Here is a 24379-nt window from a genome sequence, read left to right as displayed (position 1 = left end):
TAGTGAACCTTTAACAGTTCCGCTGTATAAATTAATAGTCGTAGCCCCGTAAGGCAGATGCTACATGCACTCTGGAAAGTGAAGCGAACCGCGCATACCTACTTCGGAATCACGCATACAACATACAGGACAGCACATATTTGAATAAAGAACAAGCTAAAAACAAGCATCCGAACCGCATAATTCACGATAAGATGCTCGTGATAGCAATGCGAAGAACGTAGCGATCCCCGCACGCGTTTCCCGGTAAAGATGACTATTGCGCAAGCTGCTGTGGAGACGCCAGCTTTCGACGAGGCGTGTGACGTACTTAGCCTTTCGTATATAAATTAACCAGCCTAGCAACTCATGTCAATGTTGATGCAGCACCACTATGGGTGGCGGCGTGCTTTGAAAATTAACATTACTCTAAAATAGCACAACTACCATTACTCCAAATCCATAAAACTTTGCATGCCCCCTTCAATGGTTGTTGTGGTAGTTTGCAACAGCTTCGCTGGACATCCACCTTCGCAAAGCCGGGATGGCGAGCTTTTTTGCTTTTCTTTTAAATGAATTCTTCACCATGCACGCAACGTCGTCCATATCGGCTGCAGTATTGCTCGTTGAGGCCTCCGAAATACATGGGCGGACGCCACTGCTCTCAGAGTCTTTGTTGCGTGTCCAAGTTATCAAGCGTCATACCTACGCGACGGGGCATTGGTGATAGAGTCCACATTCCAGCTGTACATTACCGTAGCGAATTTAATTCGGGATGCAGTCGCGGGAGCGGGGAACGTTTTGTTAGTATTCAATCGCGGGAGTGAAACTCAGTATGAGAATACGGCCTACGACGGCGACTGCTGCTGTCTTCGTCGTAACGGAATGGATGACCACTGCGAATCAAATTGCGAGCTTTTATACAAGTCAGAGACCACAGAAGTTCAGGAGCGCCAAGGCCAAGATCAAAATTTTTCATAAATCGCCTGGTTTTCAACAGTTACACCTTTTACTTCCGTCGGAGAAAAGGGGGGGGGGGCGCATAGACCCACAGGCTTTTTTTTTTTTCACTTTAAGCAAGGCAGCTAAACTCGAACTAACTACTGACGCAGTAGATTCCCCCACTGCCTTACGGTACTCGTAGCTCACACACGTGACAAACGCATCCGACTGTGGTGGTCTATTTTTGGAATTCGTTACGAGGGGCTTTTATCCCGGCGGTAGTGCAATGCCGGGACCACCCGCGGCGGAGGTGAAGTAGTGAGCTTCAAGCACTCCGTCGCACGTAAAAAAAGGCGGAAGAGAAGCACTCAGGTGAAAGACTCGGTCTTTTCACTCCGAGTACCACTCGGCCGCATGACACGAAGTGCCAGAATGAGATCCCATCCAAAACAGCCAGTGGTTGTTTGGGGGGTCTCTCTGGCATGGGATTGCCAGATTTGATATTGCCAACAATGAGCGTTTCCATTTCGTTGACGGAACTGGTACCGTGGACCTTTCCTTTATACCAGCGCTCCGAGTCAACATTTGATGGTGTCTTTACCTTGCCCTATGAAAAAGACGAAGAGTAAACGCACGTGCAAGCAAAAGAGAAAAAAGAGAAAACAAAAAACGATGGAATCTTTCATGGAGCGCACGCGGCGCTCGAGCGGCTGCCTGTGCTCGCTTGAACCCCGAGATGGTAACAAGCCTATCCCCCACAGTGGATTTGTGCCATTAAATAAGGCATCATCATCATCAGCAGCAGCATTTCGCATACAAGTAGAGTGTACCCCAATCTAGTACACTCTACTACAAGAGAGCAGCGGATGGATACAACCACACATGTCCATTTTTAGCTGACGTCAACTCGTTTTTCGGTGCTTCTGAAATCCGAACACATGACATTAAATTACCTTTTGCAACGCGACCTCTTCCAGCTGGTCAGCTCTAGAATTTTCTCATTGACACTTGAATAATTCGGACAGTACTTCTCGAGTTAGATAATTAATTACAACTAACTAAGTAGATCGAAATAACAAAAAAATTACTGGCGGCTACTACACGGTACTGGAAACAATACGCACGAGGTTGTCTTCGCGTAACGCCGTTCCTCGTTTTTTAAATCGTGCTGCGTTATAGCTGGGACCCCATATATATATATATATATATATATATATATATATATATATATATACAGGGGGTGCCAGCTATAACGCAGCACGATTTATATCTATATCTCTAAATATCCCTACTGAAAAATCATATTTAAATTTATACAGGCTTAAATGGGTTTTAACAGGGACCTGTTTGGCAACAAACAGGTGTAAACAGGACCCCCCCCCCCACACACACACACAAATAGTTCTAAACAGGGGCCCCGTTTAGCGAACAAACTGGTTCATACCGGGCACTGGCACCAAACAGGGGCCTATTTGGCCCGCAGACAGGTTTAAACAGGAATCTCCGACACAGAAATGGGTCTAAACAGGGGACCCGTTTGGTAGTTAAACTGGCTCATACTGGTCCCACTGGCACCAAAAAGGTCTACACAGGGGCCTACTCGGCACAAAAACTGGTTAGAACGGGACCTTTGTAGTTGTCGTACTGGATGAAGTCATACCATGCAATTTAATGCTTGAACAGATTTACGGTAAAATTCGATTTCAGATTGGTCCACACGCGCGAGCGCTCCGCATCACCCAACGACAGCCGCTTCGCGTCGGCGACCGGGGCACAACCGACGGCGCCGTCAGAGAGGGAAAAAAATAAAATGGTAATATCAATAAAAAAAAGAAATATATATATCCGAAGCGGGAATCAAACCCGGGTACCCAGGATCTCCAGGCAAACGTCGTAACCACTACGCCACACAGCCCAGTGGCTTAATCCACAAAAAAAAAAGCCGTAACAAACTGTGTCGATGACACCACTCCAAATGTATCGTTGATAGCGCGGCAGAAAAGCCTTGGAACATTCGCAAACCAAACACAGCCGCAAATCAAGCCGATTTCCCGGTCCTGACAGATCGATACGTCCGCTCCGCAGATTACTGTCCTCGCTGTTGAAAGGAACATGGCTGGAACACGCCGTATAAGACGCATAATATCGAAATACTGCCACAGAACACCCATACAAACTACCACATACAACGCCGTCACGATACACGCGGTCACCAAAGGGCCCAAAGTGGGCGAAAGCACGAAAGCATGGTCGCTTTCGTTCCCCCCAGGAGGCGCTGCCACTGCCCCAGGGGCATGACCGGTAAAATTACAGATATTATTTTCCAGTCTTCTGCTGTTGCTCCCTGTTGCTGTGCGTGCGCGCTGCATTGAGGCAGGTCGATGTGGATGTTTAATCGTGTGTACGCTGTGCCGAGAGAAAATGTCGTGCCCCTTGTGTGCTTTGATGATCACTTAGCCTCTGGGACCGCGTAACGTAGCTCGCAGTATCTTTCGTGTGGTTCGCCGATGTCGATTATCGTACTTATGGCCCGCTCGCGCTTTCTTTGTTCCCGGCTCATGAAAAAGCCTCTGATAATATCGCATCGGATCACAGTGCACTGAAGAATTTGTTGAGGTATTACGTGCTGTAGTTCATCCGCAATTCAACAGTGTTTACGTCGGAAGGATCGTCGTGCAGTCGACGCCGGGACCTGACATGAAGGAGCGTTTGCCGACTACGCCTAGAAACGTAAGTCCGGCGCTTGCGCGCAGTTTTGTAGTCAGTGGTTCGTGAAGTGTGAATTGTTATACGGATCACGAGATGATTATTAAAGCGACCACAATGATAAATGTGTTTTTTTCGAATGTTCGTTGTTGATGTCGCAATGCACATTTAGCGAACAGTTTCACGAAAAATCTCCTGAAACTTATTGGACGTTGCCAGGAGCGTTATCATGTATTTCCTTTCTGCTATAACGTATGCTAGCGCCGGTGATTGTTTGACCTGAATGGTAAAGAAAGAATTCAACCAGGAAAGTTACTGCTTGTGTACATAATTTCTGCATAGGTATTTCTACAAGTACAGCCTTCCGCATTTGTAACTATATTGCGCGAGCGTCGATCATGGGTCATTTTAGCGCCTTCGACGGCGATACTTAGCGAGACCGACAAAAGTAAGCAGGTGGGCATAAAGAACTCTCCAGCGCAAGCGTCATCTGCTAAGCTGCTCTTCTCAGGACGACGCACGCCCATTTCATAGTATGCTGGTGCGATATAGTTAAAAATGCGGGAGGCTGTACGTCAGCTAACGGCTGTGCGAGATGGTACTAGATTGTTGTGTCTGACGCATGGCCACATTTTAGCTTGTATGCGAATTCTCCTACATATAGTGTCGCCAGGCAGGCTGTATTTCTTGTGTTGGGTGTCCTGTGTGGTTGCGTGTGTTTGCGTGTGTTTGTAAATGTTTGATTATTTCACAGAAACGGAGATTACAACAGCAGTGTTTCTTTTTCATCGATTTTTTTTTCTGCTGAAAAATAGGGCGTTTGTTCTTGTAATTTCCAGTGCATTGTCCTTCGAGACAATGCTTTTTTCCACCGCATAAAGAAATTCGATTTTGGAACACTTCATGTGCTAAGGAATTTTCTTCGTAGTACAATTCACATTTCACTTACTACAGATGTGCGTTTGTGTGAAGCTTTTGATAGTAGATTTATGTTTGCTGCAGTTTCATTTCATGTTAAATAACCGCCCGTGATGTAACAATCAGATGTTTGCACAACCAGATGCAGCTTCGTGTAGTTGGTTTTATGAGACTTTTCAGAATGTAACATGATCTTGTTAACTCGCAAGCTTGCAGTTTCAGCAGGGATTACAGTAAATTGAACATTTATTATTGTTTAGGGATGTCAAGATTTCGTGAACCAGAGGCATCTCTACACCGCATAGGAACCTAAGACATTTCTGCAGCCGGAACAGCACGGCAAAGCATCTGATCTGCACGCTGCGACAAGGTGTGTACAAAACGGTCCCTGCCACTTACACAAGCTGTAGGTTTTGTTGGTATAATTCATACCTGTCAACTCTCCTGAATTTTTCGTGAAGATCTCTGACGAGTATACCACAGGGGGCACTTGCTTTAGGCCAGTTCGTTCAGATAAATTCCTTAAACAGGCTAAATCGGCAGCAGCAAGAACACTGAAAATGCGCTCTGTGATATAAAACAGTGTTGTCAGTTCTGGTGTTTCAAGTTCGCTGCTGCTTTGTGTGCCATATCTCAAGTTAAATAATGGTTAATTATTTGTGTATCGATGCAACAGTGTGGGCGCTGAGAGGAAGCTTTAAAAAATGTGTGCTATCTCGCCAATAAAAAAATTTTGTCTGCAGAATTTTTACAAAATATAACCTTCACAGGTTGCCATGTATCACATAATGTACATCACTGTTGCTATGAATATGCCGTATTCATAACTTGTAGTTTCGGTCTACTTGAATCGCATATTTTGAATCTGGCCTACCTTCAGTTTAATCAATTCATTTAAGTAGCCTCCTCTGAGTTATATGTAATTGGAGGCTATTGTAGAAATGCATGATGTGCTCCCTACTGACTGCATTGTGACAATTTTTTTGGGGACCATCTTGTGAGGCACGCATATCCTTTCATGTCTTGCTATGATTTGCCCAACAAAAGCAGCAGGGCTTTGGTTACCTTTGTTATTACGCATTCTTGTAGACTTCCGTTTCTCTCTCTTCTAACATACGTGCATGTGCAAATTCTGTGTCCCTAATTATATTTCCGTAAGTTGTCCTAATTGTGTATTACATTTAAAAAAATTGGGAGGGAGCGGGGTTATTGATTCCCATAATACTAGAAAGAACGGGACCTCAGAACAAAAGGCCACAAAAGGTGGCTTAAAGTGTTCGAAGCTCAGAATCTAACATTCTGTCTCCTAAAGCACTACCAGTATGAAACTGTTTCTAATTGCTTTGTTTTCATAAGCTAGCTGCCTGATTTGCAGCCACATTGTGAGAGAGTATGTTTTTTTCTTCTTTTGTTTGAGTACTTTTGTTGAATGTTCTCCTTTTTAGTTCAGAAATTTTTTCTATATACCACCTCACGCGATACTCCCACTGAAGCCTATGAGGTATGTTTATAAATAAATAAGTAAATTCCTGAGGCATTCAACAAACCATGCAAATCAGTCCCTAAAAGTCATAACGAAGGATCTATTATTTTCAGCAGCTACCTCAGTCATACTGTGCTCACTGGCGCACTGACAAAAACCATTGCAGCATTAAAGCACTACTCTAAACATTTCCCTTTCAACATTTTTAACTCTCATATGCTCCTCCAAATCCAACTCTCCAAATTGTGTTGAGTTCATCTGGAATGTTTCGGCAATTGTTTTTACCTCAACCATTATGCCAAGCAATAATGCAAAGGTTTAGCTTGTTGACTGTTGCTTATTTATATCTAGCCTGATCTGTAGAGTTGACTGTATGCTTTCTTTTTTTTTGCATACCTGCCATGGTTGCTTAGTGGCTATGGCGTTGAGCTTCTAAGCACGAGGTCTCGGGATGAAATCGTGGCCATGGCGGCTGCCTTTACAAGGGGGTGAAATGCCAAAGCACCTGTGTACTTGGATTTAGGCGCACGTTAAAAAAACCCGAGGTAGTCCAAATTATTCCGGAGTCCCTCACTACGGCGTGCTTCATGATCAGACTGTGGTTCTGGCATGTAAAACCCCATAATGTAATTTAATTTTTTTACACAAGAACTAAGGTGGCTTTTAATGATGCCACCTTTTCACATTACTGCATAACCACAAGTTTGTCGAAATAATTGAACAAATGTCATCAGTCTTCTGTAAAAGCAAACTTCTCCTGTACAGCAGCTCGAATAAGCCATTTTCAGTGCAATAGCAGGCTTAGGATGTTGCCAGAAAATTGTGTCGCATAAGGATGTGCTGCATCGGAAGGCACGTTTGTTGTTCATTGTAGCATTATTTCGTCTCTATGTTCCTTTCAATGGTATTCGCTGTGCCCACATACTAAAGAGATAAGGAACATCCACAGTGCACGCATACCAAGGAAGTCACAGTCAGACAGAGAGCGATAGAGCACAGTACGCTTTCACTCTGTCTGTCGCTTATTTCCCTCACATGTGTTCATTGTGAGCACCACCAAAATGAAGTTACCGACTTGCCCAAGCTTCAAATCTTGTGCTTGGTGTTTTTTGTCTACAAAATGCTCATAAGCAAGTCATAGTGGTGGTGATTTTCGCATGTATGGAAAAGGCTTATTCAATTCCAGAACAGCTTCATTTGTTCTATACATAAGTTGCACGTGACGTCATTTCCTGCCTTCCGGTTTTGCGTCCGCCATTACCGAGCACATACGTCGTGGTGCCGGAGCAGCGGAGCTGTGTTTACGTCCGTGCGGCGGATCGTTTTGCTTTGTGCGTATGCTTTAATCGATTGCCTTGCGCGCATGGCGAAGGAGAATTGTGCAGGACTTTGTCCTGCATACTTTGATGAACTTGTGGGACCAACGCGGGCCAGGTACAAAGAAAAAATCGCCCATGTGACGGCGTGGATCCATATCGGCTACCAGTTGGTGCGCAAGCCGCTGGTAATGCAAGCCTGCTACCACCGGTTACCCATGTTGACATTATAAATTATCTCGTGTTATCAACAAAATACATTATAAATTATCTAGTGTTATGTTTTATTAGATCATATGAAGGCTTACAAGTCGCTCGACTCGCACAACTACTTTACGAGCGGATGGGTCCGGAACCTCATTGCGAAGAAGTTGCCGTCTAAGCGAGTTGTCTTGCTTAGCCAGGTGAGTTGAATGCACTCGGCATTTCATTGCTGTGATAAAAAAACAGCAATAACCACATAAAGGATCGACATACATCAGCCTAAGTGAAATTGAAGCTTCAACTCGCGTCGGCCACGCGGCGATGTCGCCGAGCGGGGATAACGTACACCGAATTTCACAATCTGGATCAGAAATGAGCCAACGCAGAGTGAAAGCAAAAAAAAAAGAAAAAAAAATAAACACCTGTTTCCCTGCTATCCGTTAAAGGAAAGCAACTTTAGTGTGTCTACTGCCGAACTGTATTTTTTACTGCCCCTGAGTCCGTGTTCTTTTCCTTAAATTACTTGGGATTACCTGCAACGGGAGCACGACAGCTGCTTTCAAGACTTGTGCATGATCATTACCAGCTTTGTGTCAGCCAACAACACTGCAAACAGCAATTGTGGTGCTGTCACCACATTTTTTTTTCTTTGCTTTGCAGCCGAACACAAGAATGAGCAACTGTTGTGAGGAATAGCAAAAAAGAAAGAAAAAAAAATAAAATAAACACCTGTTTCCCTGCTATGCGTTAAAGGAAAGCAACTTTAGTGTGTCTACTGCCGAACTGTATTTTTTACTGCCCCTGAGTCCCTGTTCTTTTCCTTAAATTACTTGGGATTACCTGCAACGGGAGCACGACAGCTGCTTTCAAGACTTGTGCATGATCATTACCAGCTTTGTGTCAGCCAACAACACTGCAAACAGCAATTGTGGTGCTGTCACCACATTTTTTTTTCTTCTTTGCTTTGCAGCCGAACACAAGAATGAACAACTGTTGTGAGGAATAGCAAAAAAAAATAAAAAAAAATAAAATAAACACCTGTTTCCCTGCTATCCGTTAAAGGAAAGCAACTTTAGTGTGTCTACTGCCGAACTGTATTTTTTACTGCCCCTGAGTCCCTGTTCTTTTCCTTAAATTACTTGGGATTACCTGCAACGGGAGCACGACAGCTGCTTTCAAGACTTGTGCATGATCATTACCAGCTTTGTGTCAGCCAACAACACTGCAAACAGCAATTGTGGTGCTGTCACCACATTTTTTTTTCTTCTTTGCTTTGCAGCCGAACACAAGAATGAACAACTGTTGTGAGGAATAGCAAAAAAAAAAACGATTTCATGTGATTGCTGACAGAAAATGAAGGAGGTTGTGACGGAGATTTTGTTTTGACTGTTTCTCTGCAGGTAAACATTCTTGAGGTCCTTCCTGTTGACGCGCGCAAGCCAAGTACCTCTCCGCTTCTCGGACAGCGCCTTTGTGTGGTCGCACTGATTTGTTATTACCTCAGGCAAACAGTACATCCCCGAGTCTGGTCCCTTTTCATGCGATTTGCACTTACTTTCCGTACTGCAGCCAAATATTTCACAAATCGCCATTGCGACGTACGGCGTCGACGGGAAATGAGAAATCCGCACAGCTTGGCGCTGTGTCGTCTGCCGCAATGTGCTCGGTAATGGCGGCGCCTTGCGAGATCGTATCCCAGAGTTCCGCGGTGTGACGTAGTTGCAAGTTATGTATAGGCATAGTAATGAACTTGCCAGTGTTTATTTTAAAGGCTGAATTGGATAGGAAACTATTGTATTCCTAATGGCACCCTTTTGCATTAAGTTTGTGCAGATGCTTGAAGCTTGTACTATGTTGATGAAAATAGGGTTGAAGCTATAGAAGCATGTTTGTCAAAATGTAGTGAATGCTTCCCGGTAGAAATCCGTAGTTATGCTTCTTGAGACACTTATTGGTTAGCCTTATTGGGTAATGCGATTAGCCTTGTTGATGCTATAATGTTGCAGGGTCTGCAGGATGGCCAGCGTTACAAAAACATTAACATCATTGTAAGAATGCATGTTCTGCAATAATATTAGGATTGGCCCCCCCAAGTGACAACGCTTGCTTACACTACCTGGGATAAACCAGGTATAGACTCAGCCAGACAGCCATCCGTGCATGAGGGGGAGGCGGGGGGCGGTAAAAAAGGGGCTTTTGAGTAATCTTCAAACAGATGGCTCATACATCAGATCTTTCTTACTGTGCATGCTATGTTGCTTAAAGTCAACTTAGCTATGGGTACAATGTCTGCATTTTATTATTGCTTATGCCTAATGAAGGTTGCTTTGTTCACAGTGTCACTTTCTATATTGTTTCTCTTATGGCACTAAGCTCACTTGTTTTAATGCTGCTATAGGTATGGCTGGGCCTGGAGATGAAGTGTAAGCAGACCGTGCTATGCTGCGGATCGGTGCCAATCTTCACATCCGAGTTGTTCCCACGACAGTCAAGCACCACTGTGATTTGCTTCATTGGCAAGGTAATATAATATGGTGAGCTTGCATTTCAATATTGGTATTGAAAAATATGTTAAGTAAAAGACAGAAGAGTTGGCCTTTATGACAGATACCACTCATGTTCTTTTTTTAAAGAGCTCTTTTAGCACTGTTCTTTATGGGCACCTTTTCAGAGGATGCTTATACTCCTTTATTGCAAACTGCTGTGGAGCTAGTTTGTGTGTTAAACTAGCACTCTTTCACCAAGAAAAAGTCCAGTTTTTACTCACACAGCGATATGGTGCAAAGGGCGAAAGGGGTGGAATAGATCAATCTGAATGCATGTTGCTGACACAAATACAAAAAGGGCGCATGGCATGGCTAGTGCAATTTGTTTTACACTGATGATAAGCAGTCTCAATGTCTAATAATTCTATTGATGGAGAGCTAACACACTGATTCCCCGTCATTTGAATAAGGAAAGCTTCACATATCTCTGAAGCACTCTGGTCCTTATATTTTGCTACAATCAAGTGGTTTTTAAATGTGGGTGTACTTGCACTGAGAGCAGTGCAATACTAATACCAACTGACCCACACATCAAGTTTGCATGGTCACGCAGCCTGTCATTTATACATTTGGCTTGTTTTGTGCAAAGGTCTGAACTTCAACACTGCAGGATACTTCACGATATCCTGGCGAGAGTAACCTGCACCGTGGAACATGCGTTCAGTCAGCTCCTTCGGAAGTAAAAGAAAAGGTCCATGTATGTAGCTGCCATATGGTGTAACCCTGGAATCTGTTTCTGCTCCGCAACTTGAGCTTTTTTTTTTCAGTGACCACAATTTCATTATTATGAAACGGAATGCATTAACAGGTTCAAACTCAGGGTAACGTTTTTATCTGCATGACTTTGTGGAGAAAAACTGATGAAAGGAGGCGCAATGCGACTATTGAACCTGTCCAGGGGACAGGGACGTCAAGAAGTTTTAAATCCATTTGCATAGGCTAACAATCGCAAGGCAAACTGCTGCAATTGTGTGAAAACTAATGGCCATAATTTTGGCATAAGTATATCTTTGCTCAGAACATCTGACAATTTCTTGAAAGTATAAAATTTTTGTTTATGTAGCTGCTGTCAGCATATTCTATATTAGCATTTGGTCTTATGCATGTACTGTTTGCTCTAAAGAAATTAAATTCTTGAGTTTCACATGCTAAAACCACGATATGATTATGAGGCATGCTGTAGTAGGGGACTCCGGATTATTCCTTGAACCCTTGTTAACTCAAACTCTGATATGTCAACATATCAGTTAAGTCGAAAATTTTTTCGTGGCTCGGTATCGACTTTATGTATATTTGACCTCTTATCTAGCAATGCTTCTGTGCTGTGCTCCGGATATCTCGAAATCTTGACTGCAACACTGTAGGGAAAATGTTATCACCCGAAAGTTTCCATACGTTTTACGCAGCTGCGATATCTCCAAAAGTTGCAAGATCGCAAGTTTGTAGCAAATTCTGCTTCAGTCTAAGCTACTCTTGTCATCCACTGTTCACGGCCGGCAGAGATCTCATTGGTAATCCGGGCAGAACTTTTCTCTGACCCGTGACAAAATGCAATGAGCATGATAAGGTACTGCCTCCTGCTTTTTAACTATATTACATGAGAACACTATAATATGGTTGTGCATCATCCTGAAAGGGACATCGCATTAGACGACTCTTGCATAGGATAGTGCTTGGTGCACCTGAGAGTACTTCTACATGTCTCGATGATTATTGCGCCTTATAGGTGCTAAAATGATGCGTGATGGACGCTCGCACGATATGGCTAAAAATGCGGGCGGCTGTACATCTGAGCACCACAACATGCATGCTCATGTGTACGCATAGAGTTGTCGGCTTAGTTATTTACTGTGCTCTGTGTTTCTGTGTGGATCTGTGCGCTAGGCCGTACTAAGTGCTGCGGCGAATGTTTGGTATGTTATTGGTATTTTCTTCATTAATAAGTTCAGGGCCACGATATTGTAGCAATGCGTTGTCTGATGCCATTTCTAATCGTGCTGTATAGTAGCAATGCATTGCTACAAGATCGTGGCCCCGAACTTGTTAATGAAAAAAATACCAATAACATACCAAACATTCGGCGCAGCCCGTGGCATGACCTAGCACGCAGGTCCACACAGAAACACAGAGCATGGGAAATAAGCAAGCTGACAACTATATGCGTACACATGAACATGCATGTTTTGGAGGCCAGGTGTACAGCCTCCCCCATTTCTAGCTATATCGCGCGAGCGTCCATCGCGCGTCATTTTAGTGCCTTTAAGGGACAATAATCAGAGAGACCGGAAGAAGTACTCAGGTGCACCAAGCACCCTTCTGTGCAAGAGTCGTCTAAGGTGATCTTCCCTTCAGGACGACGCACGACCATATTATAGTGTTTTCGTGCAATATAGTTAAAAAGCAGGAGGCGGTACCTTCTCATGCTCATTGCACTTTGTCAGGGGTCAGAGGAACACTCTGTCTGGATTACCAATGAGATCATGGCGTAGAATGAAGCAGAATTTACTACAAACACCATTATAAAATGTTCCAGCAACTAACTAGCCCATCTAAGTCTCTTAATTATTAATATGGGATAAACCAGCCAAACACGGTGGATGCTAAAGCCACTATTCCACTACGGTATTTACTTTGCTGGCAGAACGGTAGCTTGCGAGTAATTTATTAGCTTGACGTGTCCATGCCCGTTTTTAAATGTGCATTTTATGCTTGTACTACTTCTGTTGCTTCAATACTATTGTTAAACGAATAAGTTGTCTTTTTCATTATAACACTTGTTTCAGTGGCCCGCTAATTGTGACAGCTTATTCTACCGCGGTAATGCATGTTCCCTTAGAATAGTAGCCAAATTGCCTGAAACCAGTTACCTTTGAATAAGATTTGCTGGTATCTCCTATGTTCTGAATGCTTACCCATTCTTATCTGTGTGAACATAACTGCGTTTGCCTTTGTGTGAACCTGTTGCTTAAGTGAAAAGAAATTGGTGGCTTTTCTTTACTTTTTCAGGTGCCCTGCAAGCTCTCACCAAAGCAACACATTCCACTGGTTTTCTGTCGGAGTACCATTAGGATTTCGAATAAACTATGCTTGTCACATGTGCGACATGCCCCGTTTTAAAATTGGAGCGCTTCAGTATTAATGTTTGAATGGGTGTACATAAAAACATACGTAAAGTATACTTATGTCTTTCTTTTACAAGTCCTCTTCACCCGACGTTTTTCCAACTTAAGATTACGCTTTGCTGTACATTTGTTTTATGCACAAACCATGACAGCAACACAACACTGCAGTAAGATGAGTACAAATGATAAAGCATGCAGTACACCTGCAAGAATTACATTTGCATACTTGTAGTACATATGAAAATGAGCTACCGATCTTTTTCAGGTTGCATACTCTTATTGGTCATACATGTCAAGTGCACTCATAGGCCACACAAAAATCGTTCGAGGCTGATCTAAAATCCATAAGTGCACCAAATAGATTTAAACAGTGACTTATGTTAAGTGACATCGGACCAGTCTAACGGAACCTCGCCCAAATAGGGAAATAAATAGGTTCGAACAGGGGTAAACAGGACTGGGTTAAATAGTACAGGACTGAACAGGGCCAAACGGGAGTGAACTAAACGGGGACAAACTGGTCTGGGCTAAACGGGTTCAAACGGGGACAAACTGGTCTGGATTAAACAGGTTTAAACAGGGGCAAACAGGTCTGGACTAAATAGGTTCAAACGGGGTCCCGTTCCATAACCGTATTTGATGAAACCCGTTTTAAATCAAATATGATTTTTAGTAGGGATATCGCTATATAAAATAGAGGGAGTGAGAAAGAGTCAGATCGTCTGCATTTCCCCCCCCCCCCCCACTAGAGAAGTAGTTGGTACGCCACTGTCCACGACCTGGTGAGCGACTGCCGGAAATGGAGAGTTTCGTCGCGCATCGTCCCAATGTGGATCAGCGATGGCACGAGTCCCGTTCGTCATGTCCCGCTCGTTACAGGTCACCATCATCAAGCAAAGCCTTCTCTCGCTACTCTCTCAGACGCCGCTGCTCGCCTCGCCCGAGGGGTCGGGAAAACTGAGTTGAGCGACCACCGGAGGCGAGGCCGCTGACGTCGACTGTACGCAAGATCATCCACTACGACGACAACGACGAAAACAGAACGACGCAGACGTACGGACGCAGTCAAACACCGTACGAGAGGTAGTAACATCGAACATTCCCGTCACCGTAGACGACGAAGAAATAACGGCGTTAATCTACACTCGAGTGGACACCTCAGTTATGAGCATGGACCTTGCGTGCAAGCTGAAGAAAGTTTCTACCGAGTGGACTGGGTCGCGGATTCGATGTGCAGGAGGCCATCTGCTAACCCCGGTAGGAAGGTGCACAGAGCGAATGAGCATTCGTGGGTTTACGTACCTCGGAGATTTCGTTATCCTCCCAACCTCTTCGAGGGACCTAATTCTTGGAATGGACTTCATGCAGGCTAATGGAGCCGTGATTAACTTACAAAGGTCGCTGGTAACGTTTTCGACGGCGCAGGGTATAGAAGGGAGCAGCACTGACGACACGTATGTCAACGCATTGAGGATTGTCGACGAGAACATCACGGTGCCGCCAAGGAGCACCGTATTGACCCTCGTAAGCTGCGACGCATTCGACGACTATAAGGCTATTGTCGAGGCAAATATCCCGATGTTGCTCGAAAGACACATCTGCATCGCCCGGGGCCTTGTTCGAATACAGAATAAGTGCTCGAAAGTTTTGTTGACAAACTTCAGCCATAAGTTTTTCAGTCATGAGGATAGCACGCCCCTTAAGGTACAGCTGTAGCGTTCCTGAACGACATTGGTGACTTCTCCGACGTCGGCACGTTACCAGTGACATTACCAGATCCAACAACTGACGCCAGCCGGAGTACCCGCGTCCACATTAATGCTGACTTAGCACATGTACAGATGGATCAGCTGCTGGACCTAGTGACCGAATTGTGTGGGTGCTTTTCCACGGAATCTAAAGTCCGGCGCACCTCCGTCGGCGTGGCCTGTCGTCAGCATCCGTACCGCGTCTCACCAATGGAGCGGGAGGCGATTAAGCGTCAAGTTAAAGAAATGCTAAATCATGACTCCATCCAGCCGTCGACATGTGTGTGGGCATCGCCTGTCGCACTAGTAAAAAGAAAGACAACACACTCCGCTTCCGCGTTGAATACAGACGGCTTAACAGTCACCAAAGGCAACGTTTACCACCTGCCACGGATAGATGACGCTTTGGACCGTCTACGTCATGCTCAGTTCTTTATTTTGTTAGACCTAAAGTCAGGATACTGGCAAATCGAAGTGGACGAGCGTGACCGTCAAAAAACCGCCTTCGTGATTCCCGATGGACTAACGAATTTAAAGTCCTGCCTTTCGGTCTCTGTTCTGCTCCTGCTACGTTTCAACGAATGATGGACACTGTACTCGTTGGACAAACGTGGCAGACGTGCCTAGTGTACCTAGACGACGCTGTTGTTTTTTCCAGCACGTTCGATGAACATCTCGCCCGGCTACAAAGTGTCCTTGCCGCAGTACGCAAGGAAAACCTCTCCATCAAGCCTGAAAAATGTTACTTTGGCTTCTAGGAACTCAAGTTTCTAGGCCACATGGCCAGCTCCCAAGGTGTACGACCAGACCCAGAAAAGCTCCCTGCCGTTGCCGAGTTTCCTCATCCTAAAGACAAGACGGCTGTTCAGCGGTTCCTGGGCCTCTGCGCTTACTACCATCGTTTCGCTGAAGGCTTCTCAAGGACTGCTGAACCTCTCACGGGACTGACGCGAGAAGATGTGCCCTTTGCGTGGACGGAAGACCAAGAGCAGGCCTTCACCGAATTGCGCAAACGCCTTGAATCCACTCCAGTGCTGGCGCATTTTGATGACACCGCGGCATCTGAAATTCACGCGGAGGCAAGCAACGTAGGACTCGGAGCCATTGTGGTTCCGGAGCCATTCAGCCACCGAAAAAGAATGTTTATAAGTCGTGTGGTCCATCAGCAAGTTTCGATTCTACTTATACGGCCGGCCATTTCGAGCGATCAGTGATCACCAGTCGCTCTGCTGGCTTGGCAATCTACGAGACCCGTCAGGTCGCCTCGCTCGTTGGAGCCTCCGCCTCCAGGAATACGACATAACTAATGTCTACAGATCCGGCCATAAGCATAGCGACGCTGAGTGCTTTTCACGCTCTCCTATTTCCTTGACACCCTCCACTTGGAGCTAGATTTGCCGTTTCTTGGTGTCGTGGACGTGGTACGCATGGCTGACTGCCAACGTGTAGACTCTAAGCTGCTTCCACTCATCCAATATCTCGATGGAGCTGACGTTGTTGTCCCACGTCCACTTTCACGAGGATTGACGTCGTACTGGCTGCGAAACGATGTCCTGTACATGAAAAATTTCGAGAACAGGTAAGAAACGTTCCTTGTCGTCGTTCCGACGGCGCTGCGCGAGGAAAGTTTACAGGAGTGTCACGACGATCCCTGTGACGGCCACTTAGGCTTCGCGAGGACATTAGCGCGCATACGGCAGAAATACCATTGACCACACCTATTTTCGTCGGTTCCCAGGCAGCACACCAGCAATGATCCAAGCATGGCCCAATTCTCGCAGAAATTGGTACCAGTCTTTACCAAATACTGGCATATTGGCAAAGTGCAACCCAATCCAAGGCTAGCCCAGACTTGAAACCAAGATAGACCGAATATTATGCCAATGCAGCAGCCATTGTTTTGCTAGCGTAGCACCAGCGATGAGACATTTCGTTGCCATTATTATTGCCAGCTTTCGGCCACTCCCTCTTGCATGACGAATCTCGTAAATACGCTGGCTCTAGACATTGCAGCCATTACCGCGAGCGTTTTGCTAGTGGCCTTTTTTAGAGAAATTGTCCCCATACTGGCTATATCAATTGTCGCTAGGAAAACGCGACATAAATATATTAGGTCAAGAATTAGAAGTCCTCTACACATGCAAATAATCATAAAAGAATACTGAAAGACAATTTTATAACAGTTTATTTACAAATAAAGAAGCACAAACAGGCATTTTCCGTCGACCTAAATGGGTGACGCTGCATGGGTTGTGTTAAAACAGTTTATTTGCAAACAAGTGCCAAATAGCCATCTCTCGTGAAGCTAGGTGGATGACGGTGGATTAGGCAGGGCCCTGAGGATAAGATTTAGGCAAAGTGCCGAGGACGGTGGGCTTGCCAGAGCTTTCAGGGCAGGGAGCTGACGTGGGTAGGCTGGTCGCTCAGCGCTCGGAAGACGGCGGGCTGGTCAGGCCCCTGAGGACCGCGATAATGCAGTGGTTTCATTGCATTTGCTGCCACCTCCCACAACGACTTCCCCCTTATTTGGAGCAGATGCTTGGGCTAGAAAATAAAAACAAATATTATCAGAGATGACGGAACGACAAATGTATGCGGCAATGTTTTCTTGTTGACAAATCACCATACTGCATGAATAGAATTCAAGCTGAACATTTCGACACAATTACCTGTCTGGTTGGGAAAATAATTAGCACCTTAAGAGTGACTCCAACGAAATAAGATACTTTATTATCCCGACGTTTCGGGGCCCATTCGGCTCCTTCTTCATGGGGTATTCTTCGGAGCTGGCAGTGTGTAGCTTTAAAAAAATCCTTCGTAAAAAAAAGAAGGGGGGGGGGGAGAGCGGATGGTGGGGAGACACTTGACAGGGCACCTTTTCTTGGCAGACGGGTGGGGTGGCGACGGCGTTTCTGGCGGGGATGACTGATCCCGGGAATGCCATAGAAGGGGGGGGGGGGATCAAACTTTAAGCAGAGAGTTCGAAGGAGTTAGTAAATTTTACTGCAAAAATCGAGGCAACATTGATTAATATTTCAACATATATGGCATCTTTCGTAGAAGATGTTACGAAAAAATATTTTCAACAAATAAAATGCTCAGGGATCCGTCCGTCTTGTTTACACCCCACACATAGTCAACGTATCACTTTATAATTAAAGAAGTGCAACAAAACTTATTACAGCATAAAATGCTTAGTTTCAAATAGTGTAGATACAATGCGGCCTTCGTGCAAAATTTTACATGTGAAATTCGACAAGTTGCGTCAGGAAGCACTAGCGAAAATAGGAATTTATTGCACGGAAAGTAAAAAAAAATACTGCCGCGTGCGCTACGGGAAATGCTGCTTACCTAGAACAGTGAGAACAAGCCCGGTTCCTCGGATTGACTAGCAGGATCAGGCAGCACCCAAGGCATGATAAAATCAAAGTCCTGGAATTTGGGTGACATTCACAAATAGGGATTTACACATGTTCTACGCTGGGCTCTATTCAAAGGCTGTTAATAAAAGAAGTTAGGCAATTGCAGGCACTCTACCTTCGTCAAGGGTGTTTCAGTAGAATATATATCGCGTGATAATGCTTGGGTTGGCAGCAGTTTATAGCATTCATCGTAATACAGTATAAAAGAATTGTCAATCCAGCTCACAGCGTTTCTGTTCAGTAAACGTTGATTGATATACACTATAAATGTACGAACACCTAAATTCGCTCGGGTAAAACATAAATAAAAGAGGATAGCAGCTTTCAAGTTAGGCAATTACAGGCACTCTACCTTAGTCAAGGGTGTTTCAGTAGAATATATATCGCGTGATAATGCTTGGGTTGGCAGCAGTTTATAGCATTCATCGTAATACAGTATAAAAGAATTGTCAATCCAGCTCACAGCGTTTCTGTTCAGTAAACGTTGATTGATATACACTATAAATGTATGAACACCTAAATTCGCTCGGGTAAAACATAAATAAAAGAAGATAGCAGCTTTCAATTATTCTTTCGGCTCTGCGCTCACTTACTGCGATAGCAGCATTTTGTAGCAGTAAATACCACCATTTTACTTTCAATCGTCAGCTTTTTCCTGAAATAATTGCGTTCCCCCACTACGAAGAGCTCGACAACGGTCAAGCAGTTATATGAAAACGTATTCGTGTAAATAAATGGCATAGGAAAATTTATAATCACATGTGAAATGTAATCACTTCACATAAATAGCTGTTTTAAATTTTTAGTCAACCTAAATTTATAACCCGCACATCACTGCCCCAAGATTATAGCAGGCAAACGCAACATAACATTCTAATCGCAACGACACACCCTGCTCCAGGCCGTCCCAAATCGACAAATCGATGCAGTGCAGAGCAATGTGAATGGAAAAAGATTGCAACGTTAAGGAAGCAACAAAACTATAATAAATGGTAAAACTTCAACAGTAATATGCACTGAAATCTTGGAATTAAAACGGCAAGAAAAACGCTTAAGTAGCCGGACATAATTTTTAAGGCAACATGTATCCTGAAATTTACTTCATTGAAACAATCTCGCTTGTAAAACACACAACTCAACGCGCCATTTCCTAATTCACTCCATCTAGCACCTTAGAAAATTAGCAACATGTGCAAAACAAATGCACTCACCGCTGTTAGATCCATGTTCCTGTGTTTCCGAGTTCATCCCAAATCGAAGACGGTTGCCGCCAGCGCCGACTTTTTTTTTTTTTACTTGCTTCCTTAGTTGTAATACTCGCAAAACTCCGCGGCAACTTTGCTGCATATTTTAAGATGTAGGATTTGCAGGAGGAATGACGACGGCAAGCGAGCATTTTTTCACGATACCAGTGCGCTGACAAGAACGGGCAAGTCTGCAAGGAGCACGCCACCCGTCAGTATGCTAGCTATGCATAGAAGGAAAGGGTACGGAGAGAGGGTGAATGAAGAAATTGGCGTAAACGCCACACTCTCCCCCTCAGGACGTAGACACAGCGCGAACTTCGGGCGGCAGCCACGGAGGGAAACAAGAGGGACAATAGTGACCCCCCCCCCCCCCCCCGCAGTCCCCCGTGCCTGCACGCGCTGCCGATTCTACTTAGCAGCATGTAGCTACCCGAGTGCTTCATTCATAGCGCTGACCAGACTTACATGGGTGTGTGAGGGAGAAAATGGGGGTTGGAAAGGTTGAAGAGCGGAAAAGTAATTAGAAAAAAAAGCAAAGGAAACATTATGCACCAAAGACAGGCAAGGACGAGAGAGCATCGACACGGACAAGCGCAAACATTAAACAATTTTTTCCCTCAGAGGCGTCCATTAAGGAGTTTACCACACATGCGCAATGAAGCAATAAAGAAACCTATTGAAATATGAGCATTTATTCTCACCGCAACATGCCACGAAAGTACCTTTCTTAGCTGTAAACAAATAAATAGAAGTTTCACTAACACATGCGTTCCATCTCGAGGCAACTTAAAACGGCTACATCAGCTCTCTGGCAGCGCAATTCTTGATTCTGCCCAGAATCTTGATCCTTGAAAGCCGCGGAGCGCACATGCGAAACATACAATGCGCCGGCAAATGCGCAAGACGTACCGTTGTTTCTTATCGAACGCTCATGTCCCATTGCACGATCGGTAAAGCAGCGGCTAGTTTGCCCGATATACGATTTCCCCTCCTTGCTGCGTTGTGCATTGGCGTTATTTTTTTAGGGAGGCGCATTTCGGTTAAGCGGAATGCACGAAGGCCCGTGTACCATGCATTGGGTTCCCGGGGAAAAAACACAGGTGGTTTGGATAAATCCCAAGTCCCCCACTAACGTGTCTCGATCATAATAATTTGAATTAGGCACCTACAACCCCAGATATTACGTTTGTCTTGACTTTTTTAAAGGTAAGTTAATCTTACCAAGTCGTACAAAAAATACATTTAAAAATTTGGGAACAAAAAACTTGCACACTATAGAAGCCTTATGTTGTTCCAAGAAAGCCAACCTAGTAACCCATGTTGGCACATCCACAGGAATGTCGGTCCAATAATTCCGGCCTCAATGAACGGCAGTGCTAATAATGTTTACTGCATGTGCAAAGAGGGTCAGCGTTGGATCCCTAAAAGAATGGTCAAGCCGATATTCGATCCACGCTGTTAATCTTAGGCCATGATTCGGCCAGGAAGTGCCAATCAGTATCGAACTTTGGTCCGAGCTGACGTGCTGCCTGGGTTCAGCTCTATGTGCGAACGTGCCGTGACTGTCAGAGGCGCAAAGTCCCACTCATCAACCCTGCCGGCCCCCTTGAGCCTTTGTATCCGCCTCCGCTGCCGTTCCAGCAAGTGGGAATGGACCTTCTTGGTCCGTTACCCACGTCATCCTTGCAAAACAATGGATCATCGTGGCAAATGACTATTTACCTGATTATGCGGAGACGAAATCTGTGCCGCGGGGAACTGCTGCCGAAGTCGCCAGCTTCTTCGTCCACAACATCGTGCTTCGTCACGGTGCACCCGCTGTACTCATTACTGACCGCGGTACAGCGTTCTTCTTCTTTCTGGGTTTTTACGTGCCAAAACCAGCTCTGATTATGAGGTACGCCGTAGAGGAGGGCCCCGGAATAATTTTGACCACCTGGGGGTCTTTAACGTGCACTACAACGCAAGCACACGGGCGTTTTTGCATTTCGCCTCCATCTAAATGCGGCCGCCACGGCCAGGATTCGATCCCGCGATCTCGTTCTCAGCAGCGCAACGCGGCACAGCGTTTACAGCAGAGTTATTGCAACAAGCCGTAACGCTGACGCACACCAACCATTAAAAGACCTACCATCCCCAAACTAACGGCATAACAGAGCGCCTAAACAGAAAATTGGCGGACATGCTCTCCATGTACATTGATGTGGAACGCAAGACATGGGATGAAAATTGCCATACGTGACGTTTGCTTACAATACCAATGTGCAGGAGACCACCGAGTTTACACCGTGTGAGCTCGTTTCCGGACGTCGCGTTACAACCCCCTTAGATGACATGGTCCCAGTAGACCACGGAACCACAAGGAATGAAACCACCGAAAAAGCCGAGGAAGCACGCCAGCTTGCTCGGAATCGCATCCGCACCCACCAGAATACCGACGCCTGCCATTACAACCGGACCCGACGGAACGTCGAGTACTGTAACCCAGGCGACCGCGTTTGGGTGTGGACACCTATCCGACACCATGGGCTCTCTGAGAAATGGTTGCGCCTCTATTTCGGCCCCTATGAAGTTGTTCACCGCCTCACTGCCTCAATGATGTGAACTGTGAGGTGGTGCCTCAAAGCTCTGATCCCGGTTCGAACCGATGCGCTCCTTGTGCTAAAGTCGTCCACGTAGTACGGATGAAGCCGTTCTACGCACGCGAGGGATAAGCAACCTTCACAAACTGCTTCAGCATTGTGTACATTCCTGTATGTTTCTTTTGTTTTGTCGTTTCAAGTTGGCACTCTAGCCCATAGTGCTCGCCCGCTGCCCTTAAGCGACGGGGTAGAGGACATAAAGCACTCATACCAGGACAGTCTGGTGGGAGCTGACAAGTTTGGCTCGCATATTACGATAATGGAGAATTGGTGCGTAAAGACAAACTGAGTGAAGTCGGCCATGCGTGACTTAAGCCCTCTTGCGTTGCACTCAAAGACAGATGCATCCTTGACCTCCTCTTGAAACGACGCCATCTCTCGGGCCGTGGTTTTACCCTAGAGCCGCAAGTACCGGACTCAAGGTGTGCAGCACCTGCAGTGCGCTCTGCGCCGACGGGGTTTTCATGCTGCTCAGTAGAATGCGCATGGCGTCCATAAGTGACTTCAACATCGCTATGACTTGGCGATCCTCAGTTGTCGTCGCATCAGCGGTTTGTGAGGTCATCAAGGGCGGCGCGATTTGATGTGGCTTCGAGGCAGGTTGTGCTCGTGGAAGTGTAGGCCACTCTTCAGGAGGAGCGAGTGTTGCCCCTTTCTTCGTTGTCGCAGTTTCAGTCTTTGTGGAAGTCGGGGTTTGTATGGTAGCCGCTTTGCCGGAAGATGGTGTATCTCTATCGGTAGATGCAACTCTTCGTGATGCTCTTCGGCGGCGATGTCGTCGTCGCCTGAAAATAGTGACAGCCTCTCTGTGTGGAGAATGGTCCCGTACCATACGTTTGAGTACCGCTCGCTCGTTCCTCACCCGCTGGAAATCCCTGGGTGAGACCTCATGGCTACCATGGCAGTTAGGGCACTTTAACACAGTGGCGCGGCAGGCTTCTTCCGAATGAGATTCAGCGCACCGTGGGCACACGAGATTGTTGCTACAGGCACCTTTTACGTGTCCCATCTTGCAGCATTTGTAGCATTGCAGGGGCTTCGGTACGTATGGCCGGACTGGATGGCGGACGTGGCAATTTTGACGTGTGAGGGAAGGCTGTCTCCCTCGAACTCAAGCTTCAGGCAACGTGTGTTGCCAAGTCTTGCGATGTGCGTGATAAGAGTGCCTTCTGTAGTTGGCTTTATTAATATAGGCAAGTCGTCCGTTGGTATAGAAGTATCAACATCATAAATGACGCCGACAGTGCTATTGCAGCCCGTAGGAATCATGGATCGCACTTTCACTTTGTCGATCTCCGTTACGTGCCGCAGGCTTCGCAGCGCACTACGGTGTAGAACGTCTACTGCGACTACATTCTCCGTGCTTTTATTCCCACGTCTTTGATCTCATTTGGTGCGATTCTCTCAAGAAACTCAGAAAGGACTTGCCTGTTTAGGAGTCGCAGATTGGACGCAGGGTCCACGGGCATGAAGAGCATAGTGTACGACCAGCTCTGTGCTGTTGCCTTCACGGTGGAGACACTTGCAGATGAAGACCTCCATAGCAGTCTTCTTTTTGTAGTTCGGCTCATGACAAGCGCGAAATCGTCGTCCGACGAGTCGACGCTGTCAGAATACGAGTACAACTCGGTTGCCTCGCTGTCCGTGTCACTTGACGCGTTTCCACGTTTCCTGGACGCGACCCGATGTGATGGTTGGGCGCCAGGAAGGTCCTCGAGGGCTTCTTCATCCATTGCCGCAACAAGGGAGCGGCAGCTCCCAGATTTTGCAGAGAAACAAAAAGAGACAAGGGTACAAGCGTTCTATGAAAAACACACTTCTTGTGTCAGCAAGATTGTTGTGCACCAACTGTTGTGAAGCAAGATTGTTGCGCACCAATGAGTGCAGCAAGATTGTTGTGTTTATACGCCGTGACCTGACTTATGTGCATCACCCAGTGCCTTCTGACGAAGTAAATCAATATCTTTGCTTGACAGTGAAGAAGAAAAAGCTCACGTTCACAATTCTTGGAGCCTACTTATCTCCAACAAGTCGCGTGGATTGTGAGCGCTTACAGGGAATTTTGACATCGACTCCACAGCTGTGGGTGATCACTGGCGACTTT

At 45.7% G+C, this 24379-nt stretch overlaps 1 long non-coding RNA gene across 1 annotated transcript; it reads right to left on the bottom strand.

Moving 5' to 3' along the window:
* Positions 1-17219: 17219 nt before the first annotated feature.
* On the bottom strand, positions 17220-19767 carry LOC125942184 (uncharacterized). The gene is made up of 3 exons (XR_007464882.1): positions 19598-19767; positions 18316-18396; positions 17220-17508 (listed from the first exon to the last, which is right to left on the bottom strand). It is a non-coding gene; the product is annotated as an uncharacterized LOC125942184 (long non-coding RNA).
* Positions 19768-24379: the final 4612 nt, after the last annotated feature.

The sequence above is a fragment of the Dermacentor silvarum genome, chromosome 1, assembly GCF_013339745.2.
Source record: "Dermacentor silvarum isolate Dsil-2018 chromosome 1, BIME_Dsil_1.4, whole genome shotgun sequence".
NCBI classification, from domain to species: domain Eukaryota; kingdom Metazoa; phylum Arthropoda; class Arachnida; order Ixodida; family Ixodidae; genus Dermacentor; species Dermacentor silvarum.
The sequence above is the reverse complement of the archived record's forward strand: the minus strand, read 5'-3'. Positions and strand labels throughout refer to the sequence as shown.